This window comes from Ovis aries, chromosome 14 (assembly GCF_016772045.2).
Source record: "Ovis aries strain OAR_USU_Benz2616 breed Rambouillet chromosome 14, ARS-UI_Ramb_v3.0, whole genome shotgun sequence".
Classification (NCBI taxonomy): Eukaryota; Metazoa; Chordata; class Mammalia; order Artiodactyla; family Bovidae; genus Ovis; species Ovis aries.
The window spans coordinates 31462257-31485381 of NC_056067.1; the positions used below are offsets into that span (position 1 = coordinate 31462257).

General features: G+C 38.1%; 1 long non-coding RNA gene across 1 annotated transcript; it reads left to right on the top strand.

Annotated features, from left to right (window-relative positions):
• Positions 1 to 914: 914 nt before the first annotated feature.
• LOC121816421 (uncharacterized) lies at positions 915 to 17076 on the top strand. Its single transcript, XR_006056027.2, has 4 exons — positions 915 to 1002; positions 2150 to 2220; positions 10487 to 10571; positions 16921 to 17076. It is a non-coding gene; the product is annotated as an uncharacterized LOC121816421 (long non-coding RNA).
• The last annotated feature ends 6049 nt before the right edge of the window (positions 17077 to 23125 follow it).

A 23125-nucleotide genomic window follows, 5' to 3' on the forward strand; every position in this document is an offset into this window, starting at 1 on the left:
TTGCTTTAGAAATTTGTAATTCCTTACTGTAACACTTTTGTGGAGGAAGCTTTAAAATCATTGTTGGATAGTTCTAATATTGGGTTAATCTTGGCACTAGCATAAATTTACTATCATTGCTCATTTAAATTATTTTCTTGGTTCCTGCTACAATGGGTGATTTTCTATAGTATTCTCAATATAGTGTCTATTAGGTTTAGCAGCTTACTGCCTATTTAACTCAAGCAACTAGTCACTGTGTTTAGGTTTATCATGCAAGCCTTGGCCTACATTTGTAGATTGATGCTCCAATGGCACTCTAACTTCCTCAGCCTTGTTTGGTTGGTTGGTTTCTTGTTTTTGTTTTATTTTCAGTTTACTAGGTACCAGCATGGATCCCAAAATGAACACAAATGGGATTTCCCCATACTGGGCTGTTGCTTGTCTTCTCATGGAGGAGTGATGTGGTGGGATCACCTGAGCAGTCTCCCCAACCTTCCTCAGCTGTCTGGTTGTCTCTGGGAAGAGGGAGTCTCAGGCCTCCTGAGTTAAAGACTGTCTCTAAAACAGAAGCTTGCTACTGCTATCTCCTCCTTGCCTGTTCTATCCATGTACTTCAGTACCTCTGAAGAGCAGTTATTTTTTTCTGTTTTTAGCTGCTTATTGTGGCTGTATCCATCCATTGGTTGTGCCCCACCTCCAGTGTCTCTGAATGGGATTGAGGGTCAGGATTGAAGAAAAGAAAAGACAGTCTCAGGACTGTGAGAAAAGACTCCCAAATGGAATTTCCTGTTGTGTTGTGACCAGATCCCTTCTTCCTCTTCTACTTTCAGGCCTCAGTACTTCTCAGTGGGAAAGGGGAATCTCTGGCCCTCTAGCAAAGGAGAGTGCTTTGCCCTGGACACTTAATTTTGGCAGAGCTGCTGGTCATGTTTGTGTAGAGCTCTTCGGTGTCGTATGCACTCTGCTATATTCAGGGCAGGAATGAACCGACCAGGGACACGTTCTATGGCTTGCCTGGAGGTAAGAAAATCTCAGGGCTTAGCAGTCTTCATCTGCTGGGTGGGGGGATATTAAAATGCCTATTCTTTCAGTCCTGGGATCCTAACCCAGCTCAGTTCCCTCTTACCACATTTACAGAGTTCTCCTTTGCTGTTGTCTGTGTTATTTCCAGGGTTTATACAGTGCTTAGCAAAGAGCAGAAAGATACAGGTCTATGCCATCCTGTCTCAATGGGAAGTTCCTAAAATGTCCATTATGTTTTTCTTAAAATAAAGATGCATATTACTTTTCCTTTCTTACTGGTGAGAGAAACTAAGGTACAGAAACATATTCTATTTGTTCAATGTCATGAAGTAAGCAAAAGGCAGTAGAGATAAGATTAATCTACCTATCAAAGGGCTCTTTTTTTTTCACTTACTCTCTTTCTTCATACGTGTAAACAGTGTGATAACAACAGAAAAGAGAAAATTCTAAGAAACTATTCTTTACCTAATATCATTTAACTAAGAGGATAAAAAAATCTATGAAATTAAATATGTTCATTAAATTATGTCAAGGCAAACATAGAGGCTAAGGAGATAAATGTAAAACAAATACTTTCCGGGAAATTCCAGGCAAAGGCAATGAGGACAATGGTAATGTATATAGGATTAAAGAAAATTAGCATTTTGAAGGTCAGGTAATGTCTTAGGAAAATGACTGGCTCAGCTCTGTTGCTGGTTCCTTGGCAGTCCCGTCCAAACATGTTTTCAAGAAAAGTAGCACCCCCAAAGAGGAGAGGCACATTTGGCTTGGGAGATTGCCAGAGAGCAAGGACAGCTGAGTTGATTTTAGGCTGCTGCTGCCGCTGCTGCTAAGTCACTTCAGTCGTGTCCAGTTCTGTGAGACCCCATAGATGGCAGCCCACCAGGCTCACTCATCCCTGGGATTCTCCAGGCAAGAACACTGGAGTGGGTTGCCATTTCCTTCTCCAATGCATGAAAGTGAAAAGTCAAAGTGAAGTTGCTCAGTCGTGTCTGACTCTTAGTGACCCCATGGACTGCAGCCCACCAGGCTCCTCCATCCATGGGATTTTCCAGGCAAGAGTACTGCAGTGGGTTGGATTTTAGGCTATCAGTTTGCAAAGAATAAAAATGGCTAACTCTGTTTCTTTGTCTTTCTCTGCTAGACATTTCAGATGCTGGCAGGAGGACTGTCTGGAACTGACAACACCAGCCGTAATTACTGAGGAGACACTTTGTAAGAATATGCTTTGTTTTGTTTTGTTGTCTTCAAATACCAAAGGCAAATAATGAAGTGTTTACAAGAAGGGAAAGATCATCCCTCACTCCTTTTCATGTTGACAAATTCCAGAATAAGTGAAAGAGATAATCCAAGTTACTGAGTAAACATGAAAGAGTTCCAAATAGAGACCCCAGGAAACGGAGGGGCAGAGAGAGGGTATGAGTGCAGAGGGAGAGGGAAGCACCTGAAGTGGTTCACTGGGGATGAGGGAGCCCAGTGTACATCTTCTTCTCCTGCTGTGTGAGAGGTGAAATACAGCAGCAATTTTGTTTCTTGAGATTTTTTTTCTCAATGAAAAGGAATTTTTTTAAGTGACATGGAAATATTGACTTGCAGTGTTTTATCTTAGTAGCTTCCAAGAATGGGATGGGTGCCTGCCAATGTGACAGAAAGAGCTTAGCAATCCTTCCTTCCTAAAACTAGACTTTGACAGAAACTCTTTTCATACAAGGCAAATATGTCTAATAGACAATGCGTTTGCTCCAAGGCAATTATCTGTCTGGTGAGAAAAAACATGGATTTTGTAGAGGAAGGTGAGAAGAACATCTAATATTTATTGAATACTTACTGTGTAATAGATACTGCACATACAATATTTCCCTGAACTGACAGTCTCCTGCAGTGGGATCACCAATCGACTGACGAGCAAATATCAACTCAAAGAACTGCCCAAAGCAACATAACTAGTAAATGGTAGAGCTGAGATCTGAATCTACGATTTCCATACAATATTTTTATTACTATTGAATAAAATTATTAATCATTCATCTAAAATATTGAATGGAAATTGTTTTCCATTTTATTGCAGAAATCACAAAGACTTTCATATGCCAATATGAATCATATGTAGTATTAAAAGGAAAACCATTTTAACACTTTACTAACAAAAACTGATCTGACTTTGGTACATTATCCCCCAGAAGCACCTGTGGTTCCTGGAATCGATGGAACAAATTTTGGGAAATGTTGATCTAGGTGATTAGTATTATAGAAGACTTAACCACCAAATCCAGCTCACCAAACTACTTCCATTCTTAAAATGTTTTCAGGTTTTTTAGGATGCTTTGTGGCTTCTCAGATGGTGCTAGCGGTAGAGAACATGCCTGCCAATGCAGGAGACAAGAGATGCAGGTTGGATTCCTGGGTTGGGAAGATCCCTGGTAGGATTGCACAGCAACCCACTCCAGTATTCTTGCCTGGAGAAATCCATGGACAGAGGAGCCTCATGGGCTACAGTCCATAAGGCTGCAAAGAGTTGGTTACGACTGAAGCAACTGAACACACATGCAGAATTTTAAAAACGCATTCACTTCCATCTGCTTGTTTTCATTTCACAAAAATCAGTGGAAACTAGAATGCCTGCCACCACTTGCCATCCATCCAAGGTCGCAGTGTTCTTTTTCAGGAAGTTTTCCCCAACTTAGCACACAAGATACTCTGTTTTCTGTTTTATTCATCATATTGATGTTCTCACTCAACAGCTCTGGTAGAGTGAAGACAACAGAGGGAAAAAGAAAGGGAGTCCTAGAGACTTGTATCTGTTATGGCACTGCCATTCCCTACCTCTTCAATTCTTAGGATTTAATATTAGGACTTCCCTGGTGGCTCAGACGGTAAAGCGTCTGTCTACAATGCAGGAGACCTGGGTTCAATTCCTGGGTTGGGAAGATCCCCTGGACAAGGAAATGGCAATCCACTCCAGTGCTATTGCCTGGAAAATCCCATGGACAGAGGAGCCTGGTAGGCTACAGTCCATTGGGTCGCAAAAAGTCGGACACGACTGAGCGACTTCACTTTCACTTTCACATGTATTAACAGTAGTAATAAATAACCTTTGCATAGTTTTGAGAATGTAATGAAACAAAACATAAAAAGTCAGAAGAAAGTACCAAAGAGATATTAGTATCTCTCCCCAATCTGCCTTTTTCTTCTCAGTGTTTACAGATGGCTTCCACATGGTCCATGGTTCTGCACACCTCTAAGATATTTAAGATCACATAGGAGGTCTAATTACTTTAGTTCATTGACTATCACATTCCACTGAGCACTAATTTGAGAATAATGTGGTGACAGTGTTTTTGAAAATTATTATTATTAATATTACTTTTAAAATAACACAAAAGCAGGGGACTTAGGAGGAATAAATGGATTGAAGGTTTCATACCTTGAGACAAAATATTTAATTATGTTTAGCACTATATTCTTTAAATGCAACTATTCTGAAACTGCAATTAATACATTTTTATCTTTCTCTAGGTTGGTTCATCCCCTGTACTTTCTCCCAGTCACACCCACCCACTTTCTCCCAGTGTTTCTCTCTCAATTCTAAAAGAAATTTGAATTTCTTACGATCACAGTGGGTCACTCATTAACTATATCAAGGTTTTATTTATTCCAGAGGAGTTGTAATTTCATCTCACAGTCACAAAACTCTTCCCCTATATGTCTCATTAAAGCAGCTATAGACTATATATTTCTTGATTTAATTACAATTTAAATATCAGACAGAATATCTAGTAACAACCTGTATATTATTTAATATTGTTTATATTTAACAATAACAGCAATATAGCAGCCATTAAGTATTAAACACCTAATACATATATTACCGTGCAATGATTTTATATAAATATCTGTATTTGTTAAGGAAAGCAGGAAAGGTAAATCCTATTGTCCCTTTTGATGATTAAAGTAAGAAAGACTGACAGAGTATGTGAATTAGCCTTAAAAGTCAAAGTTAGGAGGGCCGAAATCACGTCTGTCTGACACCATGCCTGTGTCTTTCATTCCATGCCAACTGATCACACCCTCAATCACTAGGAGTTAATTATGCCAAACTATGTTTGTATAATTGGCAGCATACTAGATAGACCTTCCTTTCAGCAGTGCCTCCTGTTATAGGCTTTTAAAAAATGGTTGTGATTTAGTGGTTGAATTAAACTACTATTGGGAGAATCTATGATTGATTAAAAATACTGGTTAATCAACTGACTGCTTAATGGACTGGTTCCAATACCAGTGTATTGGGATCCCAACTGGAATCCAGCTACACTGTTTGCTGAAAACAAGGCAAAGACTCGAGTCAGGGTCTTTGTCTGCCCTTGTCTTAATGTCAAGACAAGAGCTATAGCTAATGGAGTCAAAGAAAGAACTTTACTAACTTTAGTGTGACCAAAATTGTATGATTTATAATGAAAATAAGCTTAATTATGAATTATATAATTATAAAAAACAAAATTGATATGTTTTATAAATTTAATTTTTGTAAATTTGATATGCTTAACATTTTATGTTACTTACAGTCAGTCCACTGCACTAAATGAGTTAAACAGGGAGTCTTTAATAGGGACTATCTCCTTGTAATTTCCCAAGCCATCTCTAAGAATTTGCTTTGTTCTGGAACGATGCTAGTCATGAAGATACAGTTGCTCTGTGGAGCTTACCAGTACTGTCGACTGTTGTGAACAAAAACAAGACTGATAGTATAATAAATAGCATTATGTCTACTTGGAAATACATTCGACAAACAGGAGGCCAGGAGGACCACTTAGCCTTCTTTATCCCTCTTTTACCCTTTATGCTTATTTAAAAACAATAACAACAAAGACATATAGGTAGATAAAGATCATATAGATCTAGATCTAAATTTATCTTTCACATACCTATATTTGTTATTGTTTTTCAATAAAATGGAGGACTGAGAGAGCAGAATTTAAAGAGAGAAGGTAGGGGTGTGAAGGTTTGAACTTTAACTTTGTTTACACTTATAATGCAGTTTTTTTTGATGAGTTAAAGTAACATTTACAAACAGAATGGTACTATTGATACTGATACTCGACTGTTAGTGCTCAGGCAACTCACTCAATCTCTATAAGCCTCAGTTTACACATATTCCAAATAGGACTGATACTTCACATTTCCCTGGCATGCAGGTGGCACTCACTATCTATTGGGCTTAGTTTCACATGGAGAGAATAAATAATGAGGCTGGCCATCTGCTGACTAGGGATGCACCATGTGACTTGGAGGACATGGGAACACCAAATATCAAAGGCATTGTTCATTTATAACATTTGAAATAAAAGAAATACTCAGATACCTTTTGTATAAGATCATCAAGAGTACTATTAGAAGCAGAAATTTTTGGTTCTGGGAACATTTTGATGTAAATCAGGTGCTGACTTAGTTATAGTATCTGAAAACGGATATGATCTTTATCTACACTAAGATTCTCCATTAAAAAAGGAAAGTAAAATACATCCAGAGAGACCTGTTAACTTGCTCAAGGCCAGACATTACTCGGTGGCAAAACTAAAAACAGATCATAATACTGCATGCTCTGTAAAACAGGCTATAAAGCATGACACCATTACTTCACAAGGCAGACCTGGAATATTAATAACAACAGTGATAATTAACAGCTAATACCTATTGAGTACTAATAATACACAAGATAATATCTTAGGTGATTTATGCATAAAAGTTCATTCAACATTTAAAAAACCTCATAAAATAAATACTATCTGTCCATATATTACTGCAGATCAGATAATCTAGAAATTCCTGCACATTAAATTTATATAGTTGCTTCTAGGTTGCAAACTGAAATTCATCTTGACAATGTTTATCTAGAAAAAGTATCTTAAAAAATAACATGGGTTTCATTAGGTAATAAGAAAATTAGTAATTATATTTTTAACCTTTTAAAAAAACTCTAATTATTTTCTGGCCAACTAACTCTATTCATAAACACACTTCTATTAGCAGATTTCTAATTTATTTATTTCCAATTACAATGATAATATGCAACATTTAGTGTTAAGCTCTGTGGGTCTTAGCCAAATGGATTTTTTTTAAGTATAGACAGGCAAAGGAGAAGAATTGGAGCACTTGCCATTTTTATTACTCAACTCTGAAAACAATTTCAGAAGGCGGAACAGAGTTCCTTTGCAAAATTAATTTTGAGTGGGAACAGCATTCTGCCTTTGGTTACATGGTTGATTACTTTTAAATGTATATGGCATTACTGCCATTCACAATAATTACCTGTCAAAGATTTCTGCCTTACTCTGTATTCCATTTTTGTCAAGTTGTACCTATAACTATTTTAACATAGTATGCCTATCTGTGCATATGTATATGAGACATGCCATCAAGAAATACTGTATTGAAAGAGCTCTCTAAGTGGACAATATCAAATCATGTCACATTTTATTTACAGGGATAATAGGATATGGATAGATGTCTATTTTGGTAAAAAGTATATGATATTTCGATGTGGTTATTAGTGGTGATGATGTTAATGGGTAGTGTAACAAGGGGGATTTTACATGACTTGGGAAATGTGTGTGACATGAGGAAAAGTTAATTTCAGCCTTGCCTCATTAATCAGATTTGCTTCCAGCTAAAAATTGTCACCTAAGTATATTCTTCTTTCAGCAGTGTGCTACTGATGAAGACACTGACTTACAAAACAGAAGTTATTGGGCTTGGTGCTAGGAGAAGGGAGAGAGAGACAAAGTGTAGGAACAAATGTGTTTATAGCCAACCTTTCGAGGGAATTGCCCAAGGCACGTTGAGGTGTCACCTGTCATTGCTAACGGAGACTGTGGATTCAAGACTGTTTCAACAGTCCTGAATGTGAACTGTTGGGGACTGAAATTAACTGCAGCAGTTCCTATGTGTAGGCATTCATATCAAAGCCAGCTAAGCAGAGGGTGTATTAGGAAAGATCTGAATCTATGCAAATTAAATGCCTGGAAGTGGAAATACAGTATGTGGTATGTAGCTGCATTATTACTTCAAAGCCTTTAAAGGTACAAGCATTACAAAAGGCAGATAACTCAGATGGGAAAACTGTGCTATGGCGATATTAATGGAACAGTTTCTATAGAGTACTTTCACATACATGATTTCAATTGTTCTTTCCTCAAAATGGGGAGGTAAATATGAAGACTTGCAATTTATAAACAGAAACTGATTTCATATACTCTAAGTTACATTCCTTACATCATATAGCTGGTATTTGCATAGAAGTTAATTCAATTTTTTTCTCCCCAATCCCTATTTTTTCAATGGAAAGGTTTTAAACAACTTTATTGAGGTATAAATTTTCATGCAATAACATTACTACATTCCCAATGCATAGTCCAAAGAATCTGGCAAACATATGCATAAAGTAACAACACCATAATCAATATTCAGGACATTTTCAGTTACTCAAAAAGTTTTCTCAGTATCTTTGCAGGCAGTTCCCCCACCCACTCAGGTCTTGGCTTTTAATAATTGTGATATATTTTCTGCCCCTAAAGATATGCATGTTAGACTGTCATATGGATAGAACTATTGGGCCTCCCGGATGGCTTAGCAGGTGAAGAATTCACCTGCAATTCAAGAGACACAGGTTCGATCCCTGGGTCAGGAAGATCCCCTGGAGAAAGAAATGGTGACTACTCTACTATTCTTGCCTCAAAAATCCCATGGACAGAGAAGCCTAGTGGTCTAAAGCATGATGTGCCACAAAGAGTCAGACATGACTGAGAAACTAAGCAGTCTTTTACAGCTTCTTTTGCTCAGAACAATGTTAAAGAGATTCATCCATGCTGTTGCATGTATCAAGGTTTGTAAGTGAATGTCGCTCAGTCATGTCTGACTCTTTGCGACCCCATGGACTATACAGTCCATGGAATTCTCCAGGCCAGAATACTGCAGTGGGTTGCCATTTCCTTCTCCAGGGGATCTTCCCCACCCAGAGATGGAACCCAGGTCTCCTGCATTGCAGGTGGATTCTTTACCATCTGAGCCAAAAATCAATGTTTGGTTTATTTTTATTGATGAGAATCCACAGTCTATATACACACCCTAATGTATTTGTCCATGAATCAGCTAGAGTACGTTTGGATTGTTTCTGGTTTGGAGCTATTATAGCTAATGCTATTATGAACAATCATGTGTATGTGCTTATGTAGATATGTATTTTCCATTTTCTTGGGCAAATGCCTAGAAATGTTGGAACATATGTAAGTGTGTGGAACTCAGGTCCTTGGTTTTCTTACATTCTTTTTATCTACTATAATCTTTAATTTTTTAAGGTACTAATTTCCCTAAATATGCTGTTTGAGCTGTAACACTTAAAATTTCATAACCTGAATATGTATTTATTTTCATTTGATGTGATGTTTTGTCTAAAGTCCAAGTGAAATCTCTATTTTTTTTTTCATTTGCAAACATTTGGGATTTTTTTCCTGGTATCACTTTTTTATCAAGCTGCTGATAGTAACATTCATATACAAGTTTGTGTACAGATGTGTGTTTTAATTTCTCATGGAATCAAATTGCTGTAACATAAGATAATTATATGCGTAACATTTTAAAGAAACTTTCAAACTATTTTCCAAAGCTGATGTATCATTTTATATTCCCACAAAGTATACGAATGTTCTGATTTCTTTACATCCTTAAAATAAACATGTGAGTATCTGCCTTTTCTATTACCAACATTGCAGTTTTATCTCATCATAGTTTTGATTTACATTTTCCTGATGACTAATGATGCTGTGTATTTTCATCTGCTTATTGATCATTTGTGTGGCTTCCCCAATCCACCTGCAATTCAGGAGCTGCAGGAGCTGTGGGTTGGGCCCCTGAGTCAGGAAGATCCCCTGGAGGAGGACATGGCAACCCACTCCAGTATTCTTGCCTAGAGAATCCCATGGATGGAGGAGCCTGGCAGGCTGTAGTCCATAGGGTTGCAAAGAGTAGGATACAACTGAAACAACTTAGTACAATCATTCAGATAATACATTTTAAATATTATTTATAGACCTAACCAATTCTACCCTTCAGTGTTTTTTATCAATTTTTAAAATTTATTGACATTAGAGATGTATGAAACATGAAATTTTGAACACAAAGCTTTTGCTGCATGTGATATTGCTATAGGTTTTTACTTTAAAAATTCAGGGTACTAAAACATTGAATCACATGTAATTAATATCAAATTATCAATCAATCATCAATCTATCAGTTCTACATTACATCATTCAATAGATTTAACAATGAATAATTGATATATTACAGGCAAGAGAGAGTATCTATTTAACCAGGAATTAACCAGAACTGAATTTTTCATTTACTATTTTGCATTATAGTGTTGTGAATAATTTAACATTTTATAGACCAGGTTTGGGTTCACACATTTCAAATTTGCTTTCTCCCCTAGTGTCCACATACTTTTCGGGGATTCAGAAGATACATTTAGATGAGGATATGACATCCATCATTGCACATTTGTGCTGTAATGTCGGGTGAGTCAGCAAAGTGTGTTTTAGTAGTATTCCCGGAAGCTCATCCCATAATGGAAAGCCAGAACTAACTAAATTATATTCAGACATGATGGTAAGTCACATAACTATATTTTATTTAAATACAAATTAAATACATTCTCAATTTAATTTCCCCTTAACTGGATGATAACATAGCCCACAGCTACTCTAATGCCACCTAACATGAGATAAAGTATGGTATAAAGTGTGGTATCAGTGTAACTCAGAATATAAAGAAAAGTGCTTTTAATCAGTCATGGTCAAAATATCTGCATTTTAAAAATTTAGCTAGACTCATTACCATGTGAAAATCTTGCACAAAGATACTGAAACAGATATCAGGTCATATTATATTCATATCCTATGAATTCTAGCACTGGACATATGTGGACAGTGAAGGAAAAATCTAGTCTTTATGGAGAACTTATTAAAAATAACATTTTTTTTCACTTTTAACTCCCAACAATGAAAAGTTTCTAAAATATTATGGATGCCCAGATAAACAATTAGTTTGGTTAATTTTATATTTTAATAAAAACAGCTCAAAGATAAGGGCCAAGTGTTGGCAGAGAACCAGACAGAAACAATATAGTTCTCATTAAATCTGTTTATTATTATCAGAAATAAAGTACCTAAATTACACTCCATATAATATTTCATATACACCAACCAAATTATTAAGTGACTGTACATGAACATATTTGATTTCACAAGTTTTTGAGATATTGTTAACATTGTTGTCATTGCCACTTTAATCATTATTTTAGTATTTCAATTATGTGCTGAGGAAAATGACAGGCAAAGAAATGAAAGAATTTGCCCAATTATAGTATGCCACAGAAACAGAATCATAAACATTTCTCATCTACAAGCCCATAGTCAAAAGAAGGTACAATAAAAACTTATTTTTGTATTTAATGTAAAAGATACCAACATTGGATAAGCAGATAAGGAAAATGTGGAAAGTATATACAATTGAATACTACTCAGCCTTAAAAAAAAGAATGAGATCTTTCCATTTGTGAAAACATGGATGGAGTTTGAGAGCATGATGCTAAGTGAAACAAGTCAGAAAGACTTGTCACAAAGAGTTGGACACAACTGAAGCAACTTAGCACACACACATACATAGTGAGAGATTCCATGTAACTATCATTTAAGTTAAGAAATCGCTCAGTCATGTCCAACTCTTTATGACCCTGTGCACTGTAGCCCGCTAGGCTCCTCTGTCCATGGGATTATCCTGGTAAGAATACTGGAGTGGGTTTCTATGCCCTCCTCCAGGTGCACAGAGTATAGAACACAGAACACAATTAGACTAGTACAAGTCAATTTGACTATTTTCCCCTCCCTTGAGGTGGAGCTGTTGTTTTTTGCACTGCAAGTCCAAAACATATAGACATATGAATGTGGTAGACCTCCTCTCAACCACATAGAGGAGTCTTTTATGCCAGGGGCCCCCAACCCTCAGGCCATGGACTGGTACAAGTCTGTAGCCTGTTAGGAACTGGGTTGCACAGCAGGAGGTGAGTGGCAAGCAAGTGAGCAAAACTGTATTTATACTTACAGCCTTTCCCCATGGCTCACATTACCACCTGAGCTCAGGAAAATGAGCTCAAGGGACCCACTGTTTCTTCCTTTTCTTCTCCCAGTGATTATGGTGAGCTGTATAATTATTTCATTATATACCACAATGTAATAATAATAGAATAAGTATTAATTGCTCAGTCGTGTCCAAGTTTTTGAGACCCCATGGACCGTAGCCACCAGGTTTCTCTGTCCATGGGATTCTCTAGGCAAAAACACTGGAGTGGGTTGCCATTTCCTCCTTCAGTTCAGTTCAGTGGCTCAGTCATGTCAACTCTTTGAGACCCCATGAATCGCAGCATGCCAGGCCTCCCTGTCCATCACCAGCTCCCGCTGTTCACTCAGACTCACGTCCATCGAGTCAGTGATGCCATCCAGCCATCTCATCCTCGGTCGTCCCCTTCTCCTCCTGCCCCCAATCCCTCCCAGCATCAGAGTCTTTTCCAATGAGTCAACTGTTCACATGAGGTGGCTAAAGTACTGGAGTTTCAGCTTTAGCATCATTCCTTCCAAAGAAATCCCAGGGCTGATCTCCTTCAGAATGGACTGGTTGGATCTCCTTGCAGTCTAAGGGACTCTCAAGAGTCTTCTCCAACACCACAGTTCAAAAGCATCAATTCTTCGGCGCTCAGCCTTCTTCACAGTCCAACTCTCGCATCCATACATGACCAATGGAAAACCATAGCCTTGACTAGACGGACCTTAGTCAGCAAAGTAATGTCTCTGCTTTTGAATGTGCTATCTAGGTTGGTCATAACTTTTTTTCCAAGGAGTAAGCATCTTTTAATTTCATGGCTGCAGTCACCATCTGCAGTGATCTTGGAGCCCCCCAAAATAAAGTCTGACACTGTTTCCACTGTTTCCCCATCTATTTCCCATGAAGTGATGGGACTAGATGCCATGATCTTCGTTTTCTGATTTTTGAGCTTTAAGCCAACGTTTTCACTCTCCTCTTTCACTTTCATCAAGAGCCTTTATAGTTCCTTTTCACTTTCTGCCATAAGGGTGGTGTCATCTGCATATCTGAGGTTATTGATATTTCTCCAGGCAATCTTGATTCCAGCTTGTGTTTCTTCTAGTCCAGTGTTTCTCATGATGTACTCTGTATGTAAGTTAAATAAGTAGGGTGACAATATACAGCCTTGATGTATTCCTTTTCCTATTTGGAACCATTCTGTTGTTCCATGTCCAGTTCTAACTGTTGCTTCCTGACCTGCATACAGATTTCTCAAGAGGCAGGTCAGGTGGTCTGGCATTCCCATCTCTTGAAGAATTTTCCACAGTTTATTTTGATCCACACAGTCAAAGGCTTTGGCATAGTCAATAAAGCAGAAATAACAGAATAAAGTGTACAAGAAAGACTAAATGGATAACTCATGTTCTGTATTACAACTACAGGTGACTGAAAGTATGCATGGAAGCAAAATAATTTAGATCATCGGACAATATTCTAATATCAAACAGCAGGGATGATACCAACCATTTCTAAATAATAGTGATCAGAACAGTGAATGCATACACATGGACTCCATATAAGAAAGAGTCAATAGAACTGAGGATGGATACCCTAGGTAAGGTAAGGGTAAGGTGAAGTCGCTCAGTTGTGTCCGACTCTTTCCAACCCCGTGGACTGTAACCTACTAGGCTTCTCCATCCATGGGATTCCCCAAGCAAGAATACTGGAGTGGATTGCCATTTCCTTTTCCAGGGGATCTTCCCGACCCAGGGATAGAACCTGGGTCTCCTTTCCAAGAGGATTGCAAGTCCTTGAAAACAAGGATGATGTCTCTGTTACATAGAAGAGCATCTGACCTACTGATGCACTTACCAAGCCGAGTATTTGTTGAACTGATAGAAAAATAATAATTTAAAAAATTACCAATAGAAGCTTGCATCATTAGAATAGATCCCTCACAAAGAATCCTTGATACCTTACCTGAAGTCAAATGCCACCGCCATTTGCCTATCTCTGATCACCCATACAATAATTGATCCCAGTTGCTTCATTTGCTATTATTTTCTCCCATTCAGAAGGCTGTCTTTTCACCTTGCTTATATTTTCCTTTGTTGTGCAGAAGCTTTTAATTTTAATTAGATCCCATTTGTTTATTTTTGCTTTTATTTCCAGCATTCTGGGAGGTGGATCATAGAGGATCCTGCTGTGATTTATGTCTGAGAGTGTTTTGCCTATGTTCTCCTCTAGGAGTTTTATAGTTTCTGATCTTACATTTAGATCTTTAATCCATTTTGAGTTTATTTTTGTGTGCGGTGTTAGAAAGTGATCTAGTTTCATTCTTTTACAAGTGGTTGACCAGTTTTCCCAGCACCACTTGTTAAAGAGATTGTCTTTACTCCATTGTATATTCTTGCCTCCTTTGTCAAAGATAAGGTGTCCATATGTGTGTGGATTTATCTCTGGGCTTTCAACTCCAGAAAAATAAACGACCCAATCAAAAAATGGGCCAAAGAACTAAATAGACATTTCTCCAAAGAAGACATACGGATGGCTAACAAACACATGAAAAGATGCTCAACATCACTCATTATTAGAGAAATGCAAATCAAAACCACAATGAGGTACCACTTCACACCAGTCAGAATGGCTGCGATCCAAAAATCTGCAAGCAATAAATGCTGGAGAGGGTGTGGAGAAAAGGGAACCCTCCTACACTGTTGGTGGGAATGCAAACTAGTACAGCCACTATGGAGAACGGTGTGGAGATTCCTTAAAAAACTGCAAATAGAACTACCTTATGACCCAGCAATCCCACTGCTGGGCATACACACTGAGGAAACCAGAATTGAAAGAGACACATGTACCCCAATGTTCATCGCAGCACTGTTTATAATAGCCAGGACATGGAAACAACCTAGATGTCCATCAGCAGATGAATGGATAAGAAAGCTGTGGTACATATACACAATGGAGTATTACTCAGCCATAAAAAAGAATTCATTTGAATCAGTTCTGATGAGATGGATGAAACTGGAGCCGATTATACAGAGTGAAGTAAGCCAGAAAGAAAAACACCAATACAGTATACTAACACATATATATGGAATTTAGGAAGATGGCAATGACGACCCTGTATGCAAGACAGGGAAAGAGACACAGATGTGTATAACGGACTTTTGGACTCAGAGGGAGAGGGAGAGGGTGGGATGATTTGGGAGAATGACATTCTAACATGTATACTATCATGTGAATTGAATCGCCAGTCTATGTCTGACGCAGGATGCAGCATGCTTGGGGCTGGTGCATGGGGATGACCCAGAAAGATGTTATGGGGAGGGAGGTGGGAGGGGGGTTCATGTTTGGGAATGCATGTAAGAATTAAAGATTTTAAAATTTAAAAAATAAAAAACTAAAAATAAAAAAATAAATAAATAAATAAAAATAAATAAAACAAAACAAAACAAAAAAAATTGATCCCACCATATTATTTTCTATATCAGACACAGTTTAGATATATATTTTACAATGTTTAGATATCTCTGAAACTATTCATTAATATATGTGTTTACTTGGCTAGAGATTGATTATGTTATATGCTTGTTTTGTTTTGTCTTTCTGCATCATTGTAAGCTACATATAGAGCAGGAAAATTTCCTAATTACATCCCCCATTTCTCAGTCAGGTCTGACTCTTAGTAGATTCAGTGATCAATGTAGAATTTAAAACTGAATACAAGTGAACATAGTCAAGAACAAATTAAATTGTATGTCAAGAATATTTTAGAAACTAGTTCATCAAATAGTGAGAATTTGGGCCGTATGTTCCCTAACTCTAAAATCTTTTTGTTCAGTACATCCTAGCATCATCTCCACTAAATCCTAGCACAACAGAGTATGCAAGAAAGATCACAGTGAAATTTGTATTACCCAACTCAGCCTACCCTACTGCAGCCCCAAATACATTTCCCTTTTGCCAATTAGAGGACTCATCTGTTCTCTTTGCCATTTAGTTATTGAGCTTTTCTTGGCCAGGCCTACCACCCAGGGCCAGCCGAGACATTAAGCGGGCTGCCTGGCCTTCATTAGTTGTGCCTAATCCATTCCCCAAAAAACACCCCCAGGCCATAAAATGCATCTGTGTGTTGTTTTTATTAGGTCATCTGATTGAGCAGATGCTGATGGCTCTAGAAAAGGAGTGTTTCCCCCTGCCAACCTTAATTTGTTCTGTTTAAGTTAAAGGCAGGGCTCATCAATAGTGCTATTTCTGTGTTTTAACATGCTATTTCAGACCAGATAGTTATTTCTATATTATGGGGCCTTAAAAGTGCAGGGCAGGTTCTGAGAGACACCAAATAACTCTTCTTTAACACACCACTGGTTCAAAGATTCCACAGGCCTAAATTTCACATCCTCAGCCCTGTGTCATACACCTCTATCCTCCCTAGACCTTTTCCAAGTGGGGATTGCTACACACATGTTATCACTGGGTCACCAGGGGCTTTTGTCTTCAAACAATTGTCTAACTGCAGAAAAAGCTGGCTTAGGCTTTCTGATGACAAGAGACCTCTCTACCGCAGAATCACGCAATTTCTAGATTAAAAGGAGACCTTTTTTTTTTTTTTTTTTTGCATTGCAGCATCCTTGTAAAGCTTAAATTCTTTCTAATACTTTTCAAATAGAGTTCCAAATAGAATGTTTCATATCTTCCTGAATGACTCCATTGATCTCCCTCTTTTAAGGCTGTTTATTCCTTCTTCTTTTTCTTCTTCTTCTTTTTTTTTTTTTTTAGGAGCGACACTTAAAGATGGAAGCACTGAATTGTCAGCATTTTCTTTCTGTATACTGAGACAAAATCTGCCTCCCTTTAACTTCCACTTTACTGTCATGCCTAGCATATAAGGATACCCTTAGCACCATCCTTCAAATGATGATTAAACAGCTATGCTCACCCCAAATCACTTACTTTTGTATTTATTTCCCCTTTACGCTCCCTTCAGAGACAGTGATCAGACTATTCATTGCTCCATATATATGAAAAACACTATTTGTGGGTGAAAAATCCTCTCCGTGAAGTAGTAGCTATGACTAAGGACACAGGGTAAGTTAACATAATGATGATTAATCTGAAGAAAGTGTGGAGTTCCTTCTTGTACTGACAGAAAAGCAGAAGACAAGAATACCTACCCCTGTATTATAGAGGTGGGGCTTATTTTTCACTCCTTTTCCAAAGTTTATCAGAAAGAGACAGAGTTTATAAGCAAGAGGTGGCTGACATTCAAAAGGATGCCAAGAGAGCAGTGAGGAAAGAAGAAAAATCCAACCCCAAAGCACCTCCTACTTTATCCTCACAGAGAGGGTGAGTGGCCCCAAAGCCTCTAACCAGCTGGCTTTTTCTAGAGGATAAAATGTTCCTCAGGATTTAGGCCTTCACAGAGCTGCATTAGTTATTTCAAGCCTTGTACTATATTAACACTTTGTTAATTGGTATTCTAGCGGCTTGAAAGAAGTCATATAAATCCAGTGAAATGTGTGTGCAGTCGGCACTCCTAAAAAAAAAAAAAAAAAATTCAATGTAGTGTGGCTCAAAGCCCCAGAGGATCGATAGGCGTTATCTGGGCAGAGATTTCATTGTATTTATATTACACACCTTGCCTCGTTCAAGCTGTTGCCTGGTTTTCTTGATCTGACATGTGGAATGGAGGACAAAGCCAAGGTCAAAAACCAGGAGGTAGGCTGCAGGCTGGAGGCATTTTGCATCTCCCTGGCTCATCTGTCCAAACCTCCGGAAGACTCCCAGGTGATTCTGAGTCACTGACTCAATCCCAATACTATTTAGCAAGAAAAAAATGCTATTTTTATCAAGGTTGTATGGTAGCACATCTAGGCAGAAACACACTTCCATTATATGATATGTTTTTTCTTTTATTACTTTAGACTGCAATATGTCTTTCCACAATCAGGTAAGATCAGTTCATATTCGTTCTCAATTTCCTATCCAAACTCTTACAGGAGGTGATAGACAATGACTGTGGGAAGGAGAAAGAGAGAAATGAAAGCAGCAACTCTAGTGAAAAGACTCAATGTATTAAATCTTACATATGAAAATGGATAGTAATGAAGAGTCAAATGGGCCAAATGAGGAAGAGTTAAGTTTGGATATTTAAGTTCATGACAGACATCAGCCTCAAAAAGGCAGTCTTTAATGAGATGTAAGTTTTCAGGTTAATGATGATTCTCTCCTGGCAGTCTTTTTCCTGTGCTGTAACATATAACTAAATGTCTGCTTAAACAAGCAGAAAAGATTAATGGTAATATTTAAGTAAGGAGAGGACTGGCTCTTATTTTACTTCAAATCTTGACTTTTTTTTCTTTTTTTATATTTGTCTCCTGCTTTAGAACTTGAAATGACTTCCACTCACTTTGGCTGTGCTATCCAACAGAGGAGTCACAAGTCACATGAGTGGCTGATAAGCACTAGAAATGTAGTGAGACTAGGAATTATATTTAGCATCTGACTCTAGATGAACTGTAGGTGTAGAAGGCACACTGAATGTCAAAGACTTAGTATGATAAATAATATATCATACTAACAATGATACACAGAGATCACAAGTTGAAATGGCAATACATGGGACATACTGAGTTAAGGGAAATATATTATTTAAAATTAATTTCACCCATTTATTTTGCTTTCTAAATGTGGCTGTGAGAACATTTAAAATACAATATGTGGTTTGCATTCAAGTTCTGTTATATGGTGCATCAGTCTGACCTGCATCTGACTCTTTGTGTTGCTGCCGTTTTAGTCATTAAGTTGTATCCAACTCTTTTGGAACCCCATGGACTGTAACCTGCCAGGTTCTTCTTTCCATGGAATTTCCCAGGCAAAAACATCAGAGTGGGTTGCCATTTCCTTCGCCAGTGGATCTTCCTAATCCAGGGATAGAACCCATGTCTCCCACATTGGCAGACGGATTCTTTACCAGTGAGCCACCTAGGAAGCCCGCCTGATTTTTTAAAGCCCTATAAGGCCAGGTATGGGGTTTCTGGGTGGCTCAGTGGTAAAGAATCCACCTGCCAATGAAGAAGATAAGGGTTCTATCCTTGGGTCGGGAAGATCCCCAGGAGAACGAAATGGCATCCTATTTCAGTATTCTTGCCTGGGAAATTCCATGGACAGAGAAGTCTGGTAGGCTACAGTCAAAGGAGTCACAAAGGAGTTGGATAGGGCTTAGTGACTAAACAAGAACAAAAGCAAGTACACTCTTAAGGTACCATTCATTTATTCATTCACAGAACACTTTAATGAGCATCTGCTTCATTCCAGACCGTGGGATAGTTTCTGGAATTCAGAGAAGCGGTATAGCCTAGAAATACAAATGTTGGGGCTACTGGCTTATATAATTAAATTATGGTGGTGATTCACAGTGCCCAGGGAATCTGAATAGCAAATAAGGAAGAGAAAAACCAATTCAAAATAACATTAAATTAAAATAAAGTAAAAATAAAAATTAAAAAAATTAATAAAACAAGAGAGGAAGAGGAGTCTGTGAAAAAGATGAGAAGCAATGGCAAGATATTTTAGGAGAAGAACTAAATCAAAACTGGAAATAAAGGTCTTGAACAAATTAGGGAGAATAATCAGTTTTCAGAGGGTAAAATGCTCTGTGGTTTCAACCAATATTTAGCTAAAAATCCATGGTGATGATGCAGTTGAGAAAAAATGGCATTATTTGGAATAACTTGATTCAATAATCTTGTAAAGCATATATTTTGGTTGTATCAACTTCTAAGACATATAAAGACTAACAAGCAGCAGCTCTAAGGTTGTTTTTTTTTTTTTTTCTTTTTTTTTCCTAGTGTAGCCAAGAAGATAGATTAGCAATAAAACATCTATAGCTAGGGAGAGAATAGGAGAGCTCTGGGGATAAGAGGGTAATCAGACAAATGAGGGACAATCCTACTGGGAATTCAGAAGTGCATTCAGGTACAATTGACAATGATCTCAACAGACTGAGATGAAAGCACACAACCGTTCCAATCCACGAGGTGCATGGATGCTTGTGGATTTGAGCTGTAGGCTGACAACAAACCCAGCAAGGACTTAAATGTCCTTCAGTAAAATGTGGCCACGACTTAGACAGAGTATGAGGAATAACCTATCAGGTGAGGAAAATAAAACATAAAAACTATTGAGATAACATTCAGCTAATATTGTTTCTTCCTGGCCACTCCAAGCACTGCTGCAAGGATTCAATGTTTGAAGTCAATTGTCAGAGGAGAAATAAAAATAAAAACAAGAGTGAACACTGAGGTGGACTGCAGATTTGCTTAACTAAGATGATGTCATTGGCTGAAGAAAGGTAAAAGTAGAGAGATATTTCTACTAGGAGCAAAGACCGTTATTTGAAAGAATCACTTGGAAAATTTGACTATGAAACCCCTTCCAGAAGCCTGGTCTCAACACCAATGAAAACTTATTTACCAACCTGTGAGCGGACCTCTGAGGAAAGAAGGCCTCTACATTCACATCTCAGACCCCTTAATGTGGATGTAGAGGCTGTGATTATTAGCAAGTGTTAAAAGCCCTGGATGGCAGCTTAGATAAACAAGAATTAAATCCACCAAAAATAACCAGGGGGTACTGATGCTTATTAGTATTCTGGGAGATGTTAAATCCATAGAAAATGGAAGTCTCAACAGTGACTTTTTCAGGCAGAAAAGCAGTAACTTCAGTCCACAAATGGGGCACATAGGAGAGGGTCACCAGTATTAACTGAGTTCCTCCCATGAGGTTGGTATTTTCAAGTGGGTCAACTCATTTAATTCTATAAACTAGATTTAGTAAAGAATTCTACAGATCAGGAAACTGACTGTCAGGGATATAGGCATGGGAAGAATTTGAACCTAATCCTGAAGCAGTTCTCAAGTAGTACCAAGAGTACAGCAGCGCCAATTCATTTTATTTTCTCTTCCTGTGAAGAGCTAGAGGAAAAGATGGATGGGCATGTTTACAATGTATTAAGTACCGACTATGTGCAAGGTATTAGAGCAAATTTCCTTGATACACATAATCCATACAATAACTTTGATGTATAATGTTGGTTATTTATTTATTTGTCCCTCCCCATTCTTCAGTGGGCTTCCCTTGTGGCTCAGCAGGTAAAAAATCCACCTGCAATGCAGGAGACCTGGGTTCAATCTCTGGGTTGAGAAGATCCCCTGGAGAAGGGAAAGGCTATCCACTCCAGTATTCTGGCCTGGAGAATTCCATGGACTTATATAGTCCATGGGATCACAGAGTCAGACATGACTGAGCGACTCACTTTCACTTTCTTTCACATCCTTCTATAATAAATTTGGGGAATCAGAAAGAATACATGCAGGAATTATTGAGTTGATCATGACTTTTTTTCTGCTTCCTTTTGATACTTTGTAATAAAATCAGACTAGGAGGTAGGCTAATGTTCTTTAAACATAGCTTTTCCACCACTGCTACACATTAGAGCCAGCTGGGGAGCTTTTAAAATAGCTCTAATGCTAAGACCACACCCCCAGAGATTCTCATTTGACTGGGCTGGAGCAGGGTTTTATTCAAAACCTCCTTCAGTGGTTGTGGGGTGCAGCATGAATAACTCGATAATGCCAAAGTTATTTTTTTTTAATGTAAGGGTGGTCAAAATCATGTTAATAATGGGAGCTTATTTTTCTCAGTTAGAAGTAGAGTGTATTGTGTTTAGAACAAAAATAGTCACTCTCTCCAGAACTATCTCCTCCTAAGAATTTTAGGAAGAACCTGACAATAGACATGGATAGGCACAGACCTGCCTGGACATGTAGCCTCTGAATTATTTCTACCATGAAGGACTACTATCTTCAAAGCCTGAAGACACAGCAAACTTTCCATCACCATTTTACAGAACGGATGATGATAGGACTCATGGAAGTAAGGTGGCACAGCAGTAAAGAACCTGCCCACCAGCAGGAGACACAAGAGATGTGGGTTGGATCCCTGGGTCAGGAAGATCCCCTGGAATAGGAAATAGCAACTTGCTCTTGTATTCTTACCAGAAAAAATGCCATGAACAGAGAAGCCTGGTGGGCTATAGTCCATAGGGTCACAAACAGTTAGTCATGACTGAGCTGCAACTGAGTATACACACACACGGGAATAAGAAAGGAAAGATGGCCAGGACTTCTTTCTCAACTATGAGAAGCTGAGTTCCCTTAGAGAAAAGAAGAAAAACAGCTGTCTGTTCATTTTGTTTTGTTTTAATATAGTTGCTTTACAATGTTTTGTTACTTTCAGCTATGCAACAAAGTGAATCAGCTATATGTATACATACACACATTACCTCTTGGAACTCCATCCCACCCCACCTTCCATCCCACCTATTTAGGTCATCACAGTTCACTGAGCTGAGCTCCCTGTACTATATACAGCAGGTTCCTACTAGCTATTATTTTTACACATGGCAGTGTTTATATGTCAATCCTAATCCCTCAATTTGCCCCACCCTCCTCTTCCCTTCTTGTGCGTATACATCCATTCAGTACATATGGGTCTCTATTCCTGCTTTGGAAATAGATTTAAAAAAAAAAAAAAAACTTTTCATTTTGTTTTGGGGTCTAGCCAATTGACAAACAATGTGATAGTTTCAGGTAAGCAGCGAAAGGACTCGGTCATACATATATATGTGTCCATTCTCCCCCAAACTCCCCTTTCATCCAGGCTGCCACATAACACTGAGCAGAGTGCCATGTGCTATACAGTAGGGAGGTCTTTGTTGGTGATTTTTTTTTTTTTTTTTTTTACTTTATGTTGCTTTACAATACTGTATTGGTTTTGCCATACATTGACATGAATCAGCCACGGGTGTACATGATTTCCCAATCCTGAACCCCGCTCCCACCTCCCACCCCATATCATCTCTCTGGATCATCCCCACGCACCAGCCCCAAGCATCCTGTATCCTGTATCGAACATAGACTGG